The sequence below is a fragment of the Phyllobates terribilis genome, unplaced genomic scaffold (assembly GCF_046119375.1).
Source record: "Phyllobates terribilis strain yellow unplaced genomic scaffold, ASM4611937v1 Scaffold_5__5_contigs__length_657084704, whole genome shotgun sequence".
Lineage (NCBI taxonomy): Eukaryota > Metazoa > Chordata > Amphibia > Anura > Dendrobatidae > Phyllobates > Phyllobates terribilis.
The window spans coordinates 98,765,320-98,780,899 of record NW_027362765.1 but is presented as its reverse complement, the minus strand read 5'-3'; the positions used below and the strand labels follow the sequence as shown (position 1 = coordinate 98,780,899).

General features: G+C 45.0%; 12 non-coding genes across 12 annotated transcripts; all 12 read right to left on the bottom strand.

Annotated features, from left to right (window-relative positions):
• Window positions 1-456: 456 nt before the first annotated feature.
• Window positions 457-647, bottom strand: LOC141149420 (U2 spliceosomal RNA). The gene has a single exon (XR_012245719.1). It is a non-coding gene; the product is annotated as a U2 spliceosomal RNA (small nuclear RNA).
• A 1,114-nt stretch (window positions 648-1,761) lies between these two features.
• LOC141149974 (U2 spliceosomal RNA) lies at window positions 1,762-1,951 on the bottom strand. Its single transcript, XR_012246249.1, has one exon. It is a non-coding gene; the product is annotated as a U2 spliceosomal RNA (small nuclear RNA).
• Window positions 1,952-3,065: 1,114 nt separating this feature from the next.
• On the bottom strand, window positions 3,066-3,256 carry LOC141274006 (U2 spliceosomal RNA). The gene has a single exon (XR_012322302.1). It is a non-coding gene; the product is annotated as a U2 spliceosomal RNA (small nuclear RNA).
• Window positions 3,257-4,373: 1,117 nt separating this feature from the next.
• LOC141274004 (U2 spliceosomal RNA) lies at window positions 4,374-4,564 on the bottom strand. Its single transcript, XR_012322300.1, has one exon. It is a non-coding gene; the product is annotated as a U2 spliceosomal RNA (small nuclear RNA).
• A 1,113-nt stretch (window positions 4,565-5,677) lies between these two features.
• On the bottom strand, window positions 5,678-5,868 carry LOC141274003 (U2 spliceosomal RNA). The gene has a single exon (XR_012322299.1). It is a non-coding gene; the product is annotated as a U2 spliceosomal RNA (small nuclear RNA).
• Window positions 5,869-6,984: 1,116 nt separating this feature from the next.
• On the bottom strand, window positions 6,985-7,174 carry LOC141149946 (U2 spliceosomal RNA). The gene has a single exon (XR_012246223.1). It is a non-coding gene; the product is annotated as a U2 spliceosomal RNA (small nuclear RNA).
• Window positions 7,175-8,287: 1,113 nt separating this feature from the next.
• On the bottom strand, window positions 8,288-8,477 carry LOC141150055 (U2 spliceosomal RNA). Its single transcript, XR_012246326.1, has one exon. It is a non-coding gene; the product is annotated as a U2 spliceosomal RNA (small nuclear RNA).
• Window positions 8,478-9,594: 1,117 nt separating this feature from the next.
• On the bottom strand, window positions 9,595-9,785 carry LOC141274002 (U2 spliceosomal RNA). Its single transcript, XR_012322298.1, has one exon. It is a non-coding gene; the product is annotated as a U2 spliceosomal RNA (small nuclear RNA).
• A 1,115-nt stretch (window positions 9,786-10,900) lies between these two features.
• On the bottom strand, window positions 10,901-11,090 carry LOC141150054 (U2 spliceosomal RNA). Its single transcript, XR_012246325.1, has one exon. It is a non-coding gene; the product is annotated as a U2 spliceosomal RNA (small nuclear RNA).
• A 1,115-nt stretch (window positions 11,091-12,205) lies between these two features.
• LOC141274001 (U2 spliceosomal RNA) lies at window positions 12,206-12,396 on the bottom strand. The gene has a single exon (XR_012322297.1). It is a non-coding gene; the product is annotated as a U2 spliceosomal RNA (small nuclear RNA).
• A 1,115-nt stretch (window positions 12,397-13,511) lies between these two features.
• Window positions 13,512-13,702, bottom strand: LOC141274000 (U2 spliceosomal RNA). The gene has a single exon (XR_012322296.1). It is a non-coding gene; the product is annotated as a U2 spliceosomal RNA (small nuclear RNA).
• A 1,115-nt stretch (window positions 13,703-14,817) lies between these two features.
• Window positions 14,818-15,008, bottom strand: LOC141273999 (U2 spliceosomal RNA). The gene has a single exon (XR_012322295.1). It is a non-coding gene; the product is annotated as a U2 spliceosomal RNA (small nuclear RNA).
• Between the last annotated feature and the right edge of the window lie 572 nt (window positions 15,009-15,580).

Below are 15,580 nucleotides of genomic sequence, written 5' to 3'. Positions count from 1 at the left end.
GAAATTTTAAGCGCAGCAGAGTAACCAGCGCACATACCTGTTAGCTCAGGTGAGTTTAAAAGGCTGCTGTTGATAACAAGGGCATTTGCTAAATAGATGGTGTGTGTGCAACAATATACTGAAAGGTCAATTATATTGTGCAGCTTATCTCACCACCTGTAGTTATTTAGGTGAAAGCTCCAAAATGCTTGCCTAATATGTCTGTTTATCCAAAAGGAAGTAAAAAGGGAGAGCTAGAAAGATAGCATTGCATCACATTACATGGCAATGCAATGCACAGTTGCTGAAGATGAACCAAAATGAGCTTGTAATCTGGCTTCTGCAACTTTGAACATGAAAAATCCAATGAGGAGAAGAAAAGCAAAGCCAAAGAGTCCATCCCAAAATCCGACAAACAAGCAAAATGAACAAAAAACATTGAATTCAATTCTTTCTGATTTTAGAAACTGCATTAAAGAAGGGTGCACCGGTCCTGGAGATACTGCAATACCAGGTCAATGCGTGGAGTGGACAGAGCAAGCTCTTTTTCCATCTCCCTGTTCTAAAAATCCATTTAATATATGGTCCCCAGATAGGGGACGTATCAGATATTAAACTGATAAGAACAGATACTACACTTGATCTTAGCCAAAAGGCCGAGAAGCGATAACCAGAATTGGTTTCAAACTACGGAGCCACCAAGGATCCTGAAAAGTCCATTTGTGGAGATGAGCTCCTGGACTCCCGTTAAGAAGACATGTTGTCAACCTCTAGATCCCTTACATGCCTGCACTTTTCGGCTTGCTGCTGCTGCAATCCACGCGTTTTAGATCTGCATAACTCCACCTCTTTAAACACAGCACCTTCACCCCCTGCTGTTCCCACCCGCCTCAACACCGTTGGAAGGGAGGAGAACCAATTAAGGCGGGGGGTGGGGTGGAACGAGCAGCTGTCTACCCTTAGCAGGAGGGCTCCTGATTACATACCTCTCCTGCTGCTGCTGCTGCTGGCTGTCCAGCAGCAGACTGAAGGTGGCTGCTGCTGTGCACAGGTATATAAAGGCTCAGAGCCTATTATGACACGCGCAGCCAGCGTTCCATTGCCACATTCCATCTACTGCAGGCAGGATACCTGGCTGGCTGAATGTCGCTGAGAAGCTCACAGAGGACCGCCATAAGCAACAGTTTAACAGAATGCCACAGACTAATCAACCAAACTTTTTGGTTGGGTTCTCTTTTATAGTCTGCAGGCATTAAATGAAAGAAGTCAGTGTTCCAGCAGAAGGAGACAACGTTTCAGAAAAGGCATTGTAGCAAACCAAAAAAGAAATTTTAAGCGCAGCAGAGTAACCAGCGCACATACCTGTTAGCTCAGGTGAGTTTAAAAGGCTGCTGTTGATAACAAGGGCATTTGCTAAATAGATGGTGTGTGTGCAACAATATACTGAAAGGTCAATTATATTGTGCAGCTTATCTCACCACCTGTAGTTATTTAGGTGAAAGCTCCAAAATGCTTGCCTAATATGTCTGTTTATCCAAAAGGAAGTAAAAAGGGAGAGCTAGAAAGATAGCATTGCATCACATTACATGGCAATGCAATGCACAGTTGCTGAAGATGAACCAAAATGAGCTTGTAATCTGGCTTCTGCAACTTTGAACATGAAAAATCCAATGAGGAGAAGAAAAGCAAAGCCAAAGAGTCCATCCCAAATCCGACAAACAAGCAAAATGAACAAAAAACATTGAATTCAATTCTTTCTGATTTTAGAAACTGCATTAAAGAAGGGGGTGCACCGGTCCTGGAGATACTGCAATACCAGGTCAATGCGTGGAGTGGACAGAGCAAGCTCTTTTTCCATCTCCCTGTTCTAAAAATCCATTTAATATATGGTCCCCAGATAGGGACGTATCAGATATTAAACTGATAAGAACAGATACTACACTTGATCTTAGCCAAAAGGCCGAGAAGCGATAACCAGAATTGGTTTCAAACTACGGAGCCACCCAAGGATCCTGAAAAGTCCATTTGTGGAGATGAGCTCCTGGACTCCGTTAAGAAGACATGTTGTCAACCTCTAGATCCCTTACATGCCTGCACTTTTCGGCTTGCTGCTGCTGCAATCCACGCGTTTTAGATCTGCATAACTCCACCTCTTTAAACACAGCACCTTCACCCCCTGCTGTTCCCACCCGCCTCAACACCGTTGGAAGGGAGGAGAACCAATTAAGGCGGGGGGTGGGGTGGAACGAGCAGCTGTCTACCCTTAGCAGGAGGGCTCCTGATTACATACCTCTCCTGCTGCTGCTGCTGCTGGCTGTCCAGCAGCAGACTGAAGGTGGCTGCTGCTGTGCACAGGTATATAAAGGCTCAGAGCCTATTATGACACGCGCAGCCAGCGTTCCATTGCCACATTCCATCTACTGCAGGCAGGATACCTGGCTGGCTGAATGTCGCTGAGAAGCTCACAGAGACCGCCATAAGCAACAGTTTAACAGAATGCCACAGACTAATCAACCAAACTTTTTGGGTTGGGTTCTCTTTTATAGTCTGCAGGCATTAAATGAAAGAAGTCAGTGTTCCAGCAGAAGGAGACAACGTTTCAGAAAAGGCATTGTAGCAAACCAAAAAAGAAATTTTAAGCGCAGCAGAGTAACCAGCGCACATACCTGTTAGCTCAGGTGAGTTTAAAAGGCTGCTGTTGATAACAAGGGCATTTGCTAAATAGATGGTGTGTGTGCAACAATATACTGAAAGGTCAATTATATTGTGCAGCTTATCTCACCACCTGTAGTTATTTAGGTGAAAGCTCCAAAATGCTTGCCTAATATGTCTGTTTATCCAAAAGGAAGTAAAAAGGGAGAGCTAGAAAGATAGCATTGCATCACATTACATGGCAATGCAATGCACAGTTGCTGAAGATGAACCAAAATGAGCTTGTAATCTGGCTTCTGCAACTTTGAACATGAAAAATCCAATGAGGAGAAGAAAAGCAAAGCCAAAGAGTCCATCCCAAAATCCGACAAACAAGCAAAATGAACAAAAAACATTGAATTCAATTCTTTCTGATTTTAGAAACTGCATTAAAGAAGGGGTGCACCGGTCCTGGAGATACTGCAATACCAGGTCAATGCGTGGAGTGGACAGAGCAAGCTCTTTTTCCATCTCCCTGTTCTAAAAATCCATTTAATATATGGTCCCCAGATAGGGGACGTATCAGATATTAAACTGATAAGAACAGATACTACACTTGATCTTAGCCAAAAGGCCGAGAAGCGATAACCAGAATTGGTTTTCAAACTACGGAGCCACCCAAGGATCCTGAAAAGTCCATTTGTGGAGATGAGCTCCTGGACTCCCGTTAAGAAGACATGTTGTCAACCTCTAGATCCCTTACATGCCTGCACTTTTCGGCTTGCTGCTGCTGCAATCCACGCGTTTTAGATCTGCATAACTCCACCTCTTTAAACACAGCACCTTCACCCCCTGCTGTTCCCACCCGCCTCAACACCGTTGGAAGGGAGGAGAACCAATTAAGGCGGGGGGTGGGGTGGAACGAGCAGCTGTCTACCCTTAGCAGGAGGGCTCCTGATTACATACCTCTCCTGCTGCTGCTGCTGCTGGCTGTCCAGCAGCAGACTGAAGGTGGCTGCTGCTGTGCACAGGTATATAAAGGCTCAGAGCCTATTATGACACGCGCAGCCAGCGTTCCATTGCCACATTCCATCTACTGCAGGCAGGATACCTGGCTGGCTGAATGTCGCTGAGAAGCTCACAGAGACCGCCATAAGCAACAGTTTAACAGAATGCCACAGACTAATCAACCAAACTTTTTGGGTTGGGTTCTCTTTTATAGTCTGCAGGCATTAAATGAAAGAAGTCAGTGTTCCAGCAGAAGGAGACAACGTTTCAGAAAAGGCATTGTAGCAAACCAAAAAAGAAATTTTAAGCGCAGCAGAGTAACCAGCGCACATACCTGTTAGCTCAGGTGAGTTTAAAAGGCTGCTGTTGATAACAAGGGCATTTGCTAAATAGATGGTGTGTGTGCAACAATATACTGAAAGGTCAATTATATTGTGCAGCTTATCTCACCACCTGTAGTTATTTAGGTGAAAGCTCCAAAATGCTTGCCTAATATGTCTGTTTATCCAAAAGGAAGTAAAAAAGGGAGAGCTAGAAAGATAGCATTGCATCACATTACATGGCAATGCAATGCACAGTTGCTGAAGATGAACCAAAATGAGCTTGTAATCTGGCTTCTGCAACTTTGAACATGAAAAATCCAATGAGGAGAAGAAAAGCAAAGCCAAAGAGTCCATCCCAAAATCCGACAAACAAGCAAAATGAACAAAAAACATTGAATTCAATTCTTTCTGATTTTAGAAACTGCATTAAAGAAGGGGTGCACCGGTCCTGGAGATACTGCAATACCAGGTCAATGCGTGGAGTGGACAGAGCAAGCTCTTTTTCCATCTCCCTGTTCTAAAAATCCATTTAATATATGGTCCCCAGATAGGGGACGTATCAGATATTAAACTGATAAGAACAGATACTACACTTGATCTTAGCCAAAAGGCCGAGAAGCGATAACCAGAATTGGTTTCAAACTACGGAGCCACCCAAGGATCCTGAAAAGTCCATTTGTGGAGATGAGCTCCTGGACTCCCGTTAAGAAGACATGTTGTCAACCTCTAGATCCCTTACATGCCTGCACTTTTCGGCTTGCTGCTGCTGCAATCCACGCGTTTTAGATCTGCATAACTCCACCTCTTTAAACACAGCACCTTCACCCCCTGCTGTTCCCACCCGCCTCAACACCGTTGGAAGGGAGGAGAACCAATTAAGGCGGGGGGTGGGGTGGAACGAGCAGCTGTCTACCCTTAGCAGGAGGGCTCCTGATTACATACCTCTCCTGCTGCTGCTGCTGCTGGCTGTCCAGCAGCAGACTGAAGGTGGCTGCTGCTGTGCACAGGTATATAAAGGCTCAGAGCCTATTATGACACGCGCAGCCAGCGTTCCATTGCCACATTCCATCTACTGCAGGCAGGATACCTGGCTGGCTGAATGTCGCTGAGAAGCTCACAGAGACCGCCATAAGCAACAGTTTAACAGAATGCCACAGACTAATCAACCAAACTTTTGGGTTGGGTTCTCTTTTATAGTCTGCAGGCATTAAATGAAAGAAGTCAGTGTTCCAGCAGAAGGAGACAACGTTTCAGAAAAGGCATTGTAGCAAACCAAAAAAGAAATTTTAAGCGCAGCAGAGTAACCAGCGCACATACCTGTTAGCTCAGGTGAGTTTAAAAGGCTGCTGTTGATAACAAGGGCATTTGCTAAATAGATGGTGTGTGTGCAACAATATACTGAAAGGTCAATTATATTGTGCAGCTTATCTCACCACCTGTAGTTATTTAGGTGAAAGCTCCAAAATGCTTGCCTAATATGTCTGTTTATCCAAAAGGAAGTAAAAAGGGAGAGCTAGAAAGATAGCATTGCATCACATTACATGGCAATGCAATGCACAGTTGCTGAAGATGAACCAAAATGAGCTTGTAATCTGGCTTCTGCAACTTTGAACATGAAAAATCCATGAGGAGAAGAAAAGCAAAGCCAAAGAGTCCATCCCAAAATCCGACAAACAAGCAAAATGAACAAAAAACATTGAATTCAATTCTTTCTGATTTTAGAAACTGCATTAAAGAAGGGGTGCACCGGTCCTGGAGATACTGCAATACCAGGTCAATGCGTGGAGTGGACAGAGCAAGCTCTTTTTCCATCTCCCTGTTCTAAAAATCCATTTAATATATGGTCCCCAGATAGGGGACGTATCAGATATTAAACTGATAAGAACAGATACTACACTTGATCTTAGCCAAAAGGCCGAGAAGCGATAACCAGAATTGGTTTCAAACTACGGAGCCACCCAAGGATCCTGAAAAGTCCATTTGTGGAGATGAGCTCCTGGACTCCCGTTAAGAAGACATGTTGTCAACCTCTAGATCCCTTACATGCCTGCCACTTTTCGGCTTGCTGCTGCTGCAATCCACGCGTTTTAGATCTGCATAACTCCACCTCTTTAAACACAGCACCTTCACCCCCTGCTGTTCCCACCCGCCTCAACACCGTTGGAAGGGAGGAGAACCAATTAAGGCGGGGGGTGGGGTGGAAACGAGCAGCTGTCTACCCTTAGCAGGAGGGCTCCTGATTACATACCTCTCCTGCTGCTGCTGCTGCTGGCTGTCCAGCAGCAGACTGAAGGTGGCTGCTGCTGTGCACAGGTATATAAAGGCTCAGAGCCTATTATGACACGCGCAGCCAGCGTTCCATTGCCACATTCCATCTACTGCAGGCAGGATACCTGGCTGGCTGAATGTCGCTGAGAAGCTCACAGAGACCGCCATAAGCAACAGTTTAACAGAATGCCACAGACTAATCAACCAAACTTTTTGGGTTGGGTTCTCTTTTATAGTCTGCAGGCATTAATGAAAGAAGTCAGTGTTCCAGCAGAAGGAGACAACGTTTCAGAAAAGGCATTGTAGCAAACCAAAAAAGAAATTTTAAGCGCAGCAGAGTAACCAGCGCACATACCTGTTAGCTCAGGTGAGTTTAAAAGGCTGCTGTTGATAACAAGGGCATTTGCTAAATAGATGGTGTGTGTGCAACAATATACTGAAAGGTCAATTATATTGTGCAGCTTATCTCACCACCTGTAGTTATTTAGGTGAAAGCTCCAAAATGCTTGCCTAATATGTCTGTTTATCCAAAAGGAAGTAAAAAGGGAGAGCTAGAAAGATAGCATTGCATCACATTACATGGCAATGCAATGCACAGTTGCTGAAGATGAACCAAAATGAGCTTGTAATCTGGCTTCTGCAACTTTGAACATGAAAAATCCAATGAGGAGAAGAAAAGCAAAGCCAAAGAGTCCATCCCAAAATCCGACAAACAAGCAAAATGAACAAAAAACATTGAATTCAATTCTTTCTGATTTTAGAAACTGCATTAAAGAAGGGGTGCACCGGTCCTGGAGATACTGCAATACCAGGTCAATGCGTGGAGTGGACAGAGCAAGCTCTTTTTCCATCTCCCTGTTCTAAAAATCCATTTAATATATGGTCCCCAGATAGGGACGTATCAGATATTAAACTGATAAGAACAGATACTACACTTGATCTTAGCCAAAAGGCCGAGAAGCGATAACCAGAATTGGTTTCAAACTACGGAGCCACCCAAGGATCCTGAAAAGTCCATTTGTGGAGATGAGCTCCTGGACTCCCGTTAAGAAGACATGTTGTCAACCTCTAGATCCCTTACATGCCTGCACTTTTCGGCTTGCTGCTGCTGCAATCCACGCGTTTTAGATCTGCATAACTCCACCTCTTTAAACACAGCACCTTCACCCCCTGCTGTTCCCACCCGCCTCAACACCGTTGGAAGGGAGGAGAACCAATTAAGGCGGGGGGTGGGGTGGAACGAGCAGCTGTCTACCCTTAGCAGGAGGGCTCCTGATTACATACCTCTCCTGCTGCTGCTGCTGCTGGCTGTCCAGCAGCAGACTGAAGGTGGCTGCTGCTGTGCACAGGTATATAAAGGCTCAGAGCCTATTATGACACGCGCAGCCAGCGTTCCATTGCCACATTCCATCTACTGCAGGCAGGATACCTGGCTGGCTGAATGTCGCTGAGAAGCTCACAGAGACCGCCATAAGCAACAGTTTAACAGAATGCCACAGACTAATCAACCAAACTTTTTGGGTTGGGTTCTCTTTTATAGTCTGCAGGCATTAAATGAAAGAAGTCAGTGTTCCAGCAGAAGGAGACAACGTTTCAGAAAAGGCATTGTAGCAAACCAAAAAAGAAATTTTAAGCGCAGCAGAGTAACCAGCGCACATACCTGTTAGCTCAGGTGAGTTTAAAAGGCTGCTGTTGATAACAAGGGCATTTGCTAAATAGATGGTGTGTGTGCAACAATATACTGAAAGGTCAATTATATTGTGCAGCTTATCTCACCACCTGTAGTTATTTAGGTGAAAGCTCCAAAATGCTTGCCTAATATGTCTGTTTATCCAAAAGGAAGTAAAAAGGGAGAGCTAGAAAGATAGCATTGCATCACATTACATGGCAATGCAATGCACAGTTGCTGAAGATGAACCAAATGAGCTTGTAATCTGGCTTCTGCAACTTTGAACATGAAAAATCCAATGAGGAGAAGAAAAGCAAAGCCAAAGAGTCCATCCAAAATCCGACAAACAAGCAAAATGAACAAAAAACATTGAATTCAATTCTTTCTGATTTTAGAAACTGCATTAAAGAAGGGGTGCACCGGTCCTGGAGATACTGCAATACCAGGTCAATGCGTGGAGTGGACAGAGCAAGCTCTTTTTCCATCTCCCTGTTCTAAAATCCATTTAATATATGGTCCCCAGATAGGGGACGTATCAGATATTAAACTGATAAGAACAGATACTACACTTGATCTTAGCCAAAAGGCCGAGAAGCGATAACCAGGAATTGGTTTCAAACTACGGAGCCACCCAAGGATCCTGAAAAGTCCATTTGTGGAGATGAGCTCCTGGACTCCCGTTAAGAAGACATGTTGTCAACCTCTAGATCCCTTACATGCCTGCACTTTTCGGCTTGCTGCTGCTGCAATCCACGCGTTTTAGATCTGCATAACTCCACCTCTTTAAACACAGCACCTTCACCCCCTGCTGTTCCCACCCGCCTCAACACCGTTGGAAGGGAGGAGAACCAATTAAGGCGGGGGGTGGGGTGGAACGAGCAGCTGTCTACCCCTTAGCAGGGAGGGCTCCTGATTACATACCTCTCCTGCTGCTGCTGCTGCTGGCTGTCCAGCAGCAGACTGAAGGTGGCTGCTGCTGTGCACAGGTATATAAAGGCTCAGAGCCTATTATGACACGCGCAGCCAGCGTTCCATTGCCACATTCCATCTACTGCAGGCAGGATACCTGGCTGGCTGAATGTCGCTGAGAAGCTCACAGAGACCGCCATAAGCAACAGTTTAACAGAATGCCACAGACTAATCAACCAAACTTTTTGGGTTGGGTTCTCTTTTATAGTCTGCAGGCATTAAATGAAAGAAGTCAGTGTTCCAGCAGAAGGAGACAACGTTTCAGAAAAGGCATTGTAGCAAACCAAAAAAGAAATTTTAAGCGCAGCAGAGTAACCAGCGCACATACCTGTTAGCTCAGGTGAGTTTAAAAGGCTGCTGTTGATAACAAGGGCATTTGCTAAATAGATGGTGTGTGTGCAACAATATACTGAAAGGTCAATTATATTGTGCAGCTTATCTCACCACCTGTAGTTATTTAGGTGAAAGCTCCAAAATGCTTGCCTAATATGTCTGTTTATCCAAAAGGAAGTAAAAAGGGAGAGCTAGAAAGATAGCATTGCATCACATTACATGGCAATGCAATGCACAGTTGCTGAAGATGAACCAAAATGAGCTTGTAATCTGGCTTCTGCAACTTTGAACATGAAAAATCCAATGAGGAGAAGAAAAGCAAAGCCAAAGAGTCCATCCCAAAATCCGACAAACAAGCAAAATGAACAAAAAACATGAATTCAATTCTTTCTGATTTTAGAAACTGCATTAAAGAAGGGGTGCACCGGTCCTGGAGATACTGCAATACCAGGTCAATGCGTGGAGTGGACAGAGCAAGCTCTTTTTCCATCTCCCTGTTCTAAAAATCCATTTAATATATGGTCCCCAGATAGGGGACGTATCAGATATTAAACTGATAAGAACAGATACTACACTTGATCTTAGCCAAAAGGCCGAGAAGCGATAACCAGAATTGGTTTCAAACTACGGAGCCACCCAAGGATCCTGAAAAGTCCATTTGTGGAGATGAGCTCCTGGACTCCCGTTAAGAAGACATGTTGTCAACCTCTAGATCCCTTACATGCCTGCACTTTTCGGCTTGCTGCTGCTGCAATCCACGCGTTTTAGATCTGCATAACTCCACCTCTTTAAACACAGCACCTTCACCCCCTGCTGTTCCCACCCGCCTCAACACCGTTGGAAGGGAGGAGAACCAATTAAGGCGGGGGGTGGGGTGGAACGAGCAGCTGTCTACCCTTAGCAGGAGGGCTCCTGATTACATACCTCTCCTGCTGCTGCTGCTGCTGGCTGTCCAGCAGCAGACTGAAGGTGGCTGCTGCTGTGCACAGGTATATAAAGGCTCAGAGCCTATTATGACACGCGCAGCCAGCGTTCCATTGCCACATTCCATCTACTGCAGGCAGGATACCTGGCTGGCTGAATGTCGCTGAGAAGCTCACAGAGACCGCCATAAGCAACAGTTTAACAGAATGCCACAGACTAATCAACCAAACTTTTTGGGTTGGGTTCTCTTTTATAGTCTGCAGGCATTAAATGAAAGAAGTCAGTGTTCCAGCAGAAGGAGACAACGTTTCAGAAAAGGCATTGTAGCAAACCAAAAAAGAAATTTTAAGCGCAGCAGAGTAACCAGCGCACATACCTGTTAGCTCAGGTGAGTTTAAAAGGCTGCTGTTGATAACAAGGGCATTTGCTAAATAGATGGTGTGTGTGCAACAATATACTGAAAGGTCAATTATATTGTGCAGCTTATCTCACCACCTGTAGTTATTTAGGTGAAAGCTCCAAAATGCTTGCCTAATATGTCTGTTTATCCAAAAGGAAGTAAAAAGGGAGAGCTAGAAAGATAGCATTGCATCACATTACATGGCAATGCAATGCACAGTTGCTGAAGATGAACCAAAATGAGCTTGTAATCTGGCTTCTGCAACTTTGAACATGAAAAATCCAATGAGGAGAAGAAAAGCAAAGCCAAAGAGTCCATCCCAAAATCCGACAAACAAGCAAAATGAACAAAAAACATTGAATTCAATTCTTTCTGATTTTAGAAACTGCATTAAAGAAGGGGTGCACCGGTCCTGGAGATACTGCAATACCAGGTCAATGCGTGGAGTGGACAGAGCAAGCTCTTTTTCCATCTCCCTGTTCTAAAATCCATTTAATATATGGTCCCCAGATAGGGGACGTATCAGATATTAAACTGATAAGAACAGATACTACACTTGATCTTAGCCAAAAGGCCGAGAAGCGATAACCAGAATTGGTTTCAAACTACGGAGCCACCCAAGGATCCTGAAAAGTCCATTTGTGGAGATGAGCTCCTGGACTCCCGTTAAGAAGGACATGTTGTCAACCTCTAGATCCTTACATGCCTGCACTTTTCGGCTTGCTGCTGCTGCAATCCACGCGTTTTAGATCTGCATAACTCCACCTCTTTAAACACAGCACCTTCACCCCCTGCTGTTCCCACCCGCCTCAACACCGTTGGAAGGGAGGGAGAACCAATTAAGGCGGGGGGTGGGGTGGAACGAGCAGCTGTCTACCCTTAGCAGGAGGGCTCCTGATTACATACCTCTCCTGCTGCTGCTGCTGCTGGCTGTCCAGCAGCAGACTGAAGGTGGCTGCTGCTGTGCACAGGTATATAAAGGCTCAGAGCCTATTATGACACGCGCAGCCAGCGTTCCATTGCCACATTCCATCTACTGCAGGCAGGATACCTGGCTGGCTGAATGTCGCTGAGAAGCTCACAGAGACCGCCATAAGCAACAGTTTAACAGAATGCCACAGACTAATCAACCAAACTTTTTGGGTTGGGTTCTCTTTTATAGTCTGCAGGCATTAAATGAAAGAAGTCAGTGTTCCAGCAGAAGGAGACAACGTTTCAGAAAAGGCATTGTAGCAAACCAAAAAAGAAATTTTAAGCGCAGCAGAGTAACCAGCGCACATACCTGTTAGCTCAGGTGAGTTTAAAAGGCTGCTGTTGATAACAAGGGCATTTGCTAAATAGATGGTGTGTGTGCAACAATATACTGAAAGGTCAATTATATTGTGCAGCTTATCTCACCACCTGTAGTTATTTAGGTGAAAGCTCCAAAATGCTTGCCTAATATGTCTGTTTATCCAAAAGGAAGTAAAAAGGAGAGCTAGAAAGATAGCATTGCATCACATTACATGGCAATGCAATGCACAGTTGCTGAAGATGAACCAAAATGAGCTTGTAATCTGGCTTCTGCAACTTTGAACATGAAAAATCCAATGAGGAGAAGAAAAGCAAAGCCAAAGAGTCCATCCCAAAATCCGACAAACAAGCAAAATGAACAAAAAACATTGAATTCAATTCTTTCTGATTTTAGAAACTGCATTAAAGAAGGGGTGCACCGGTCCTGGAGATACTGCAATACCAGGTCAATGCGTGGAGTGGACAGAGCAAGCTCTTTTTCCATCTCCCTGTTCTAAAAATCCATTTAATATATGGTCCCCAGATAGGGGACGTATCAGATATTAAACTGATAAGAACAGATACTACACTTGATCTTAGCCAAAAGGCCGAGAAGCGATAACCAGAATTGGTTTCAAACTACGGAGCCACCCAAGGATCCTGAAAAGTCCATTTGTGGAGATGAGCTCCTGGACTCCCGTTAAGAAGACATGTTGTCAACCTCTAGATCCCTTACATGCCTGCACTTTTCGGCTTGCTGCTGCTGCAATCCACGCGTTTTAGATCTGCATAACTCCACCTCTTTAAACACAGCACCTTCACCCCCTGCTGTTCCCACCCGCCTCAACACCGTTGGAAGGGAGGAGAACCAATTAAGGCGGGGGGTGGGGTGGAACGAGCAGCTGTCTACCCTTAGCAGGAGGGCTCCTGATTACATACCTCTCCTGCTGCTGCTGCTGCTGGCTGTCCAGCAGCAGACTGAAGGTGGCTGCTGCTGTGCACAGGTATATAAAGGCTCAGAGCCTATTATGACACGCGCAGCCAGCGTTCCATTGCCACATTCCATCTACTGCAGGCAGGATACCTGGCTGGCTGAATGTCGCTGAGAAGCTCACAGAGACCGCCATAAGCAACAGTTTAACAGAATGCCACAGACTAATCAACCAAACTTTTTGGGTTGGGTTCTCTTTTATAGTCTGCAGGCATTAAATGAAAGAAGTCAGTGTTCCAGCAGAAGGAGACAACGTTTCAGAAAAGGCATTGTAGCAAACCAAAAAAGAAATTTTAAGCGCAGCAGAGTAACCAGCGCACATACCTGTTAGCTCAGGTGAGTTTAAAAGGCTGCTGTTGATAACAAGGGCATTTGCTAAATAGATGGTGTGTGTGCAACAATATACTGAAAGGTCAATTATATTGTGCAGCTTATCTCACCACCTGTAGTTATTTAGGTGAAAGCTCCAAAATGCTTGCCTAATATGTCTGTTTATCCAAAAGGAAGTAAAAAGGGAGAGCTAGAAAGATAGCATTGCATCACATTACATGGCAATGCAATGCACAGTTGCTGAAGATGAACCAAAATGAGCTTGTAATCTGGCTTCTGCAACTTTGAACATGAAAAATCCAATGAGGAGAAGAAAAGCAAAGCCAAAGAGTCCATCCCAAAATCCGACAAACAAGCAAAATGAACAAAAAACATTGAATTCAATTCTTTCTGATTTTAGAAACTGCATTAAAGAAGGGGTGCACCGGTCCTGGAGATACTGCAATACCAGGTCAATGCGTGGAGTGGACAGAGCAAGCTCTTTTTCCATCTCCCTGTTCTAAAAATCCATTTAATATATGGTCCCCAGATAGGGGACGTATCAGATATTAAACTGATAAGAACAGATACTACACTTGATCTTAGCCAAAAGGCCGAGAAGCGATAACCAGAATTGGTTTCAAACTACGGAGCCACCCAAGGATCCTGAAAAGTCCATTTGTGGAGATGAGCTCCTGGACTCCCGTTAAGAAGACATGTTGTCAACCTCTAGATCCCTTACATGCCTGCACTTTTCGGCTTGCTGCTGCTGCAATCCACGCGTTTTAGATCTGCATAACTCCACCTCTTTAAACACAGCACCTTCACCCCCTGCTGTTCCCACCCGCCTCAACACCGTTGGAAGGGAGGAGAACCAATTAAGGCGGGGGGTGGGGTGGAACGAGCAGCTGTCTACCCTTAGCAGGAGGGCTCCTGATTACATACCTCTCCTGCTGCTGCTGCTGCTGGCTGTCCAGCAGCAGACTGAAGGTGGCTGCTGCTGTGCACAGGTATATAAAGGCTCAGAGCCTATTATGACACGCGCAGCCAGCGTTCCATTGCCACATTCCATCTACTGCAGGCAGGATACCTGGCTGGCTGAATGTCGCTGAGAAGCTCACAGAGACCGCCATAAGCAACAGTTTAACAGAATGCCACAGACTAATCAACCAAACTTTTTGGGTTGGGTTCTCTTTTATAGTCTGCAGGCATTAAATGAAAGAAGTCAGTGTTCCAGCAGAAGGAGACAACGTTTCAGAAAAGGCATTGTAGCAAACCAAAAAAGAAATTTTAAGCGCAGCAGAGTAACCAGCGCACATACCTGTTAGCTCAGGTGAGTTTAAAAGGCTGCTGTTGATAACAAGGGCATTTGCTAAATAGATGGTGTGTGTGCAACAATATACTGAAAGGTCAATTATATTGTGCAGCTTATCTCACCACCTGTAGTTATTTAGGTGAAAGCTCCAAAATGCTTGCCTAATATGTCTGTTTATCCAAAAGGAAGTAAAAAGGGAGAGCTAGAAAGATAGCATTGCATCACATTACATGGCAATGCAATGCACAGTTGCTGAAGATGAACCAAAATGAGCTTGTAATCTGGCTTCTGCAACTTTGAACATGAAAAATCCAATGAGGAGAAGAAAAGCAAAGCCAAAGAGTCCATCCCAAAATCCGACAAACAAGCAAAATGAACAAAAAACATTGAATTCAATTCTTTCTGATTTTAGAAACTGCATTAAAGAAGGGGTGCACCGGTCCTGGAGATACTGCAATACCAGGTCAATGCGTGGAGTGGACAGAGCAAGCTCTTTTTCCATCTCCCTGTTCTAAAAATCCATTTAATATATGGTCCCCAGATAGGGGACGTATCAGATATTAAACTGATAAGAACAGATACTACACTTGATCTTAGCCAAAAGGCCGAGAAGCGATAACCAGAATTGGTTTCAAACTACGGAGCCACCCAAGGATCCTGAAAAGTCCATTTGTGGAGATGAGCTCCTGGACTCCCGTTAAGAAGACATGTTGTCAACCTCTAGATCCCTTACATGCCTGCACTTTTCGGCTTGCTGCTGCTGCAATCCACGCGTTTTAGATCTGCATAACTCCACCTCTTTAAACACAGCACCTTCACCCCCTGCTGTTCCCACCCGCCTCAACACCGTTGGAAGGGAGGAGAACCAATTAAGGCGGGGGGTGGGGTGGAACGAGCAGCTGTCTACCCTTAGCAGGAGGGCTCCTGATTACATACCTCTCCTGCTGCTGCTGCTGCTGGCTGTCCAGCAGCAGACTGAAGGTGGCTGCTGCTGTGCACAGGTATATAAAGGCTCAGAGCCTATTATGACACGCGCAGCCAGCGTTCCATTGCCACATTCCATCTACTGCAGGCAGGATACCTGGCTGGCTGAATGTCGCTGAGAAGCTCACAGAGACCGCCATAAGCAACAGTTTAACAGAATGCCACAGACTAATCAACCAAACTTTTTGGGTTGGGTTCTCTTTTA